This window comes from Jaculus jaculus, chromosome 3, assembly GCF_020740685.1.
Source record: "Jaculus jaculus isolate mJacJac1 chromosome 3, mJacJac1.mat.Y.cur, whole genome shotgun sequence".
Classification (NCBI taxonomy): domain Eukaryota; kingdom Metazoa; phylum Chordata; class Mammalia; order Rodentia; family Dipodidae; genus Jaculus; species Jaculus jaculus.
The window spans coordinates 53,685,332-53,691,202 of record NC_059104.1 but is presented as its reverse complement, the minus strand read 5'-3'; the positions used below and the strand labels follow the sequence as shown (position 1 = coordinate 53,691,202).

Here is a 5,871-nt window from a genome sequence, read left to right as displayed (position 1 = left end):
TGCTGAAGCTGCTGCTGCTCGGTCCACTGCTGCTGCTTCCACTGAAGCTTCTGCTGCTGGGTCTGCCGCTGCTGCTGCTGCTACTGGGTCTACTGCTGCTGGGTCTGCTCCTGCTGGGTCCACTGTTACCAGTCCTGGAGGCACTGATGTTGCTGCAAGACTCTGGTCCTGTTTTTTTCCCGCTGTTGGCTTAAATTGGTATGGCCAAGTCCCAGGACCGCTGCTCTGTTTGCTGGAGCTGGGCTCAGGCGGAGGGGGAGGGGAGGGAGCCACAGCTGCTCTGGTTCTCTCGCTGTTCCATGTGTTCTTCTACCTCATGGTCTGCTCCTCTGTTGCTCACTGCCACTCTCCCTTCACATTTCCTGAGTTGTGGAGAGCGCCGGTGAGAGTGGAATCTCCCCACACCTGGCTTTTCCTGCGGCTCGAGCTGAGCCTGGCAGCTTTCTGGTGTGCCCACCACCGCCTCGGTTGCCAGAGCTGCCAGGGCCACTTTTGCCAGCCTGTACGAGCTCTGGATGTTCTGGATCTCTTCTACTTCTCCACTGCTGCTTCAATTTCCTACATGCCTCACTTTTTGGTAAAAGTGTGCATTTTTCTGAGTTTTTTTGGTCTTTTTCCCCCTAGGCTGCTTTGGCGTGGTACCTATGCCACCATCTTAACTGGAAGTCTTCAAGATATCTCTCATCTGAAGATAGGCAGGATGGAAGGCTGGTTCCAGAAGTTCAGCAGGAGTCCGAAGTGTCAAATGTGGCAACAAGGTTACTGGAAGGCAAAATTGGTCAGAGAGGGATCTGGATATATTTTTGTAGAGGGTTTTGTTACACCAGAAAAGGAAGCCTTCAGGGGCATAGAGTGTGGAAGAATTAAGGGAAAGAGTCTTATTGCAGAGGGAAGAGTTGCCTCCATAGCAAAAGGGGAATTTGTCATGAAGAAAGTCAGAAATAATGGAACTTCTGGGATGGGGTTAATGGGATGCCTTGGAGTACAGGAAAGATTAAGGGTAGCAAGATAAGGAACAGCAGTAAGAGGGGTGCACCTGAGGGCGGCGCATAGAAAATAAGCAGAGAGGTTACCAATTTTGCCATTTCAGCAACCATTAGGCCTTCTCTGAGCAGGGCTAGCCAAGAGAAGGGGTGGGAGGCAGAGGATAGCCAGGAGGAGAGCTCCTTTTCAGCTTGTAGTATGTTACAGTATACCTTGGAATGGACTTGGACATAGCTGCACCAAATATAGATCTTGCTAGAGGGCCAGTTTGGATTTTGTTCATATACATGGTCCCTTGGACCATGGAGGTCCAACGCGAGTCACGGGGACACCAGATGATGAGGGAATACCCACTGTCAGTGCACCAGAATTTATGGCCAGAACATCCGGTGCCCAGGATTTGACACTCTGCAGGGACAAGGGCACTCCAAATGGTACACCAGTGCCAAGGGCATCCAACGCTCTCTTCAAAATAAGGAGTTTTGCATTTGTCATGCTTCTGATCAAAAAGGAAGCACAGAATGGGAACAACTTTATTTGGGTGATGTTTAGTCTGTAAGATTTAATAAAATAGCCTTGGCACAGCCTTTAGGTGGACAGTCGGTAGTAGCCAAAACGTGTCCAAATTGTTGTGTCTGATCATAGGTGGTCCAGTTTTCTGTGAGATAGAATCGCCAGGCAAATGGGGATGTGGAGGGCCAAGCAGCTGGGAGATGTAGCAGTAGCAGCATGCACCAGGTGAAGGTTGTCATTATGTTATATATGTCTAGAAAGAAGCCTTTGCAGAGTTAAAGTGAGAGCAACACATAGACACACAAGCACAACACAGACACAGAGGGCCCAATAGAAAGCTGTATGTCCTTGATGGCCAGGTGAGCCTGTATCCTCCAGGGATGGTTCAATGATGCCAAACACAGTGCGAATGGGAGTTGGCCCCTCCAGCAGGCCAGCCGTGTCCTCCGGGGCAGGGTCATCTTGAGGTCCTTCCAGCATTGCCCTTATCCTCAGTATTTTTTGACGCAGCAGGTTTCTCTGTTTTAGATTTTCCTTCTTCTTTCTCATCCGTCTCTGGCCATCAGTGGATAAAATTCATGGAGAACTAGGATAAAGTCTGAGAGATCCAGGGACATGTCCTATAGTGTATAGGTCAGACCTCTGTGTGAACATTTACAATAGACTTCATTAAACACATGAAGAAAAAAGGCAATAGGCATAAAAGAAGCAGAAGGCAAACTCCCACAGCTGTAAAGTTGCCTATCCAGGAACTTAGAGAGTCCCAACCAGGCAGCACAGACTTAATTGTAGTAAATAATTCATTAGCAGCCTTAGTAGCATCAAAATTAAGATGATTGTTCTGTATAGCAAGAATTTTTAATGTAAGATAACCAAATCTAATGAAATGTTATCATGGTGGCAAAATTGAGACAGTTACTTTACATACAATAGAGTAGAATTTGGTCTTTTTTGAGCCAAAACAGCTAGGTAAATATTAATATAACCCTTGATAAAGTTTTTGAAAGAAAAATGTTATTTGACAACCAATGATTTTGGCTTAAACTTGATAGGTATTGATTTTATGTACCATAGAAATTTTTATTAACATAAAACAATTTTATGTTTTACCCATGACTTAAGTTTGATAAAACTTAAGTAAGCTATTCTAACATATACCAGGAAGATGAAAGTTATTATTACTGAAATTAAATCACTTAAACCTAAGTGATTAAATCTAGTTATGACCATTCAATAAAATTAGCATAAATAAGACAGAAGTTATCTGTAAAGTCACAATATCTTTAGGTATGAGTATTTTACCTTTGGAAATTAACAATTTCTATGTGAGCCTTTATCTTTAGAATAGTTAAAACCTTGATGAAAAGAGGAACCTGGGGCTGGAGAGATGGCGTAGCATTTAAGCGCTTGCCTGTGATGCCTAAGGACCCTGGTTCGAGGCTCAGTTCCCCAGGTCCCACGTTAGCCAGATGCACAAGGGGGCACACACGTCTGGAGTTCGTTTGCAGAGGCTGGAAGCCCTGGCGTGCCCATTATCTCTCTCTCCCTCTATCTGTCTTTCTCTCTGTGTCTGTCACTCTCAAATAAATAAATTAAAAATTAAAAAAAAAAAAAGAGGAACCTGATTTACTTTACTGAGGGAGTCTTAAAGCCAGTTTTTTTTTTAAATTATTTATTTATTTATTTGAGAGCGACAGACAGAGAGAGAAAGACAGAGGGAGAGAGAGAGAATGGGCACTCCAAGGCTTCCAGCCTCTGCAAATGAACTCCAGACGCGTGCGCCCCCTTGTGCATCTGGCTAACGTGGGACCTGGGGAACCGAGCCTCAAACCGGGGTCCTTAGGCTTCACAGGCAAGCACTTAACCGCTAAGCCATCTCTCCAGCCCTAAAGCCAGTTTTATAACCCTTAAATCATAACAAATTAGCATCAGTGACCTGTTAATGAGTGAGGCCTTATAATAAGACTCAGTTTATCTATTTAACATTTTGTCTAGTGAGAGACTTTATCTAACAGATGTGACTTTAGGTGTTCATAAGAGATGAACTAAAGAGAACCACAGTTATATACTGTATTTCTATTTCCTTGTCAGAGACAATTGGCCATTTTTGTCTCTAGTCAGAGTCTGGGGGATACATGGCTTACACTTGCATGTGGTTTGAGATAAAGGTGGTTCCATCTATTTTTTTTTTTCAAAGTCCAGCTTTCCATGAATTTAAGTAGCATATGTTGGAAAGCAAGAACCAAATTAAATTTTAGAGCAGAGATATAAGCATCCTGACATTTCTTTCCTATTCTGAAGTTGTTTGTTTTTACATAGCAAATTTGCCCATTTGCAGAACACAAGGTGATAGATTCTTGTCTATGTTTAACCTGGTTAAACCTCCAATTACATCTGTACTTATGACTTTGTGACCCACCTAACATAGGTATCACCTGTGTCTAATGTAAGATGAATTTAGATTAAGATTATGTCCCTATATAAAACTTTTAGAGTATCCTTAAGAGTCTGTAAACAGTTGAAGAATTTCTAACTTTAGGCATGGTGTTTAGGTTTAGTCTGAAAATTCTTTCCTACATATGCACATCTCTATCCACATACTTTAACATTCTCAGTACCACTCAAAAAGCATTTTTAATGAGCATTCTATGTTCCAACATTGAAAAATTCTTTCCCAGTTCCTTCAATCAATTCATCTCACCCCATCATGAATTATCTTTTTTTTTTTTTAATTCCCCTAAGGGGGTGCACCATTCCTGGAAGTACTGCAATACCAGGTCGATGTGTGGAGTGAACAGAGCAAGCTTCTATTCCAAAACCGAGCTACAAAAATCCATTTAATATATTGTCCTCCAATAGAGGCTGTATCAAATATTAAACTGATAAGAACAGATACTACACTTCATCTTAGCCAAAAGGCCGAGAAGTGATTATTTTTCTTATAAGGCTATTAAAAAATCACACCAGGGCTGGAGAGATGGCTTAGTGGTTAAGCGCTTGCCTGTGAAGCCTAAGGACCCCGGTTCGAGGCTCGGTTCCCCAGGTCCCACGTTAGCCAGATGCACAAGGGGGTGCACGCGTCTGGAGTTCATTTGCAGAGGCTGGAAGCCCTGGAGCGCCCATTCTCTCTCTCTCCCTCTATCTGTCTTTCTCTCTGTGTCTGTCGCTCTCAAATAAATAAATAAAAAAATTTTTAAAAAAGTTTAAAAAAAATTACACCAAATTGATTAATCCTATTACTAAAAAGAAAGCAGTCTTAACACAAATTTATGTCATTAATATCAATAAGACACCAAACTAAGGCAAATATTGTTGTTATCTTGAGGCAGGCTGGCCTAGAAGTCAGGTAAGTTACCTTCTTTTTTTTTTTGTTGTTTGTTTGCTTGTTTTAAGTAACAGGACATTACAATCTTTTTTTTTTTTTTTTTAAATATCTGACAAATTATAAGTTACCTCTTTAGAGGAAGTTTTGTTGTTTTTAGCAATCCTCTATGTAAGGTGAACTTGATTTAGAACAAATATCTGGCAAATTTACCCCTACAAAAGACATTTAATTTTTCCTTTTTAATTTCTATGCTTAGGTCTTTGATTTCCTTGAAATAGCTCTCTAGAAGAGAAAGGAAAGTCACCTGCATCCATCTCATCTCTTTAGTCATAAACAGTCACAAACATGGCATGACAAGCAAGCACAATGAGCACACACAAACATACACACACACATAAGAAGAACAAGTCCTCCTGATAAAATAAGAAGTTTGCTTAAAGAACTTGAAGCAATCTCAATTCCTTATGCTTTTAAAATATTTTTTACTATGGCAATTAGCTCCTTTTTACTCTTTGCTAATTTTTTTTTTTCTTAACCCATGTTCCTTGTGCCTTGAGAGAAGTTTTAAGCCTTTTAACAATTTATGCTTACTTAACGTCTGTCTCAGAAAAGGAAAGAGGAGAAATGGCAAGACCAGAGGGCAACATTCCCAGTCAGAGAACCGGCACGGGGGGTTCCCTGGTGGTCCTGATGTGAGCCTGACCATAATTTTAAGAGCTGGCAGCCGCTCTAAGAGCATTTACTGGCTGTTGCGTACCCAATTTTGTTGATAGGAAGAGAGGTTAGATAGGACGTCTTTGCCAATGCCTAAATAGGCTGTCGGGATTCGCACAAGGAGCTAGGGGCCTTCAGCCAATGCCAGAGGGTAGTCCTGGCCAAGAGGCTTCAGTTGCCCTGTCTCTATGTTGCAATTCCACATGATGGTGCCAATTGAAAGTAAAAGGAGGAAAAGAAGTGTAAAAAGGAAGTCCCACAGTTCTTGTGCCTTGAAAAAAAAAAAAATGACTCAATAGTCTTTACTGTAATTGCCTAAAATTTGTCGCTTACCT

General features: G+C 41.7%; 1 non-coding gene across 1 annotated transcript; it reads right to left on the bottom strand.

Annotated features, from left to right (window-relative positions):
• Positions 1 to 4,237: 4,237 nt before the first annotated feature.
• Positions 4,238 to 4,428, bottom strand: LOC123460007. Its single transcript, XR_006636729.1, has one exon. It is a non-coding gene; the product is annotated as a U2 spliceosomal RNA (small nuclear RNA).
• Positions 4,429 to 5,871: the final 1,443 nt, after the last annotated feature.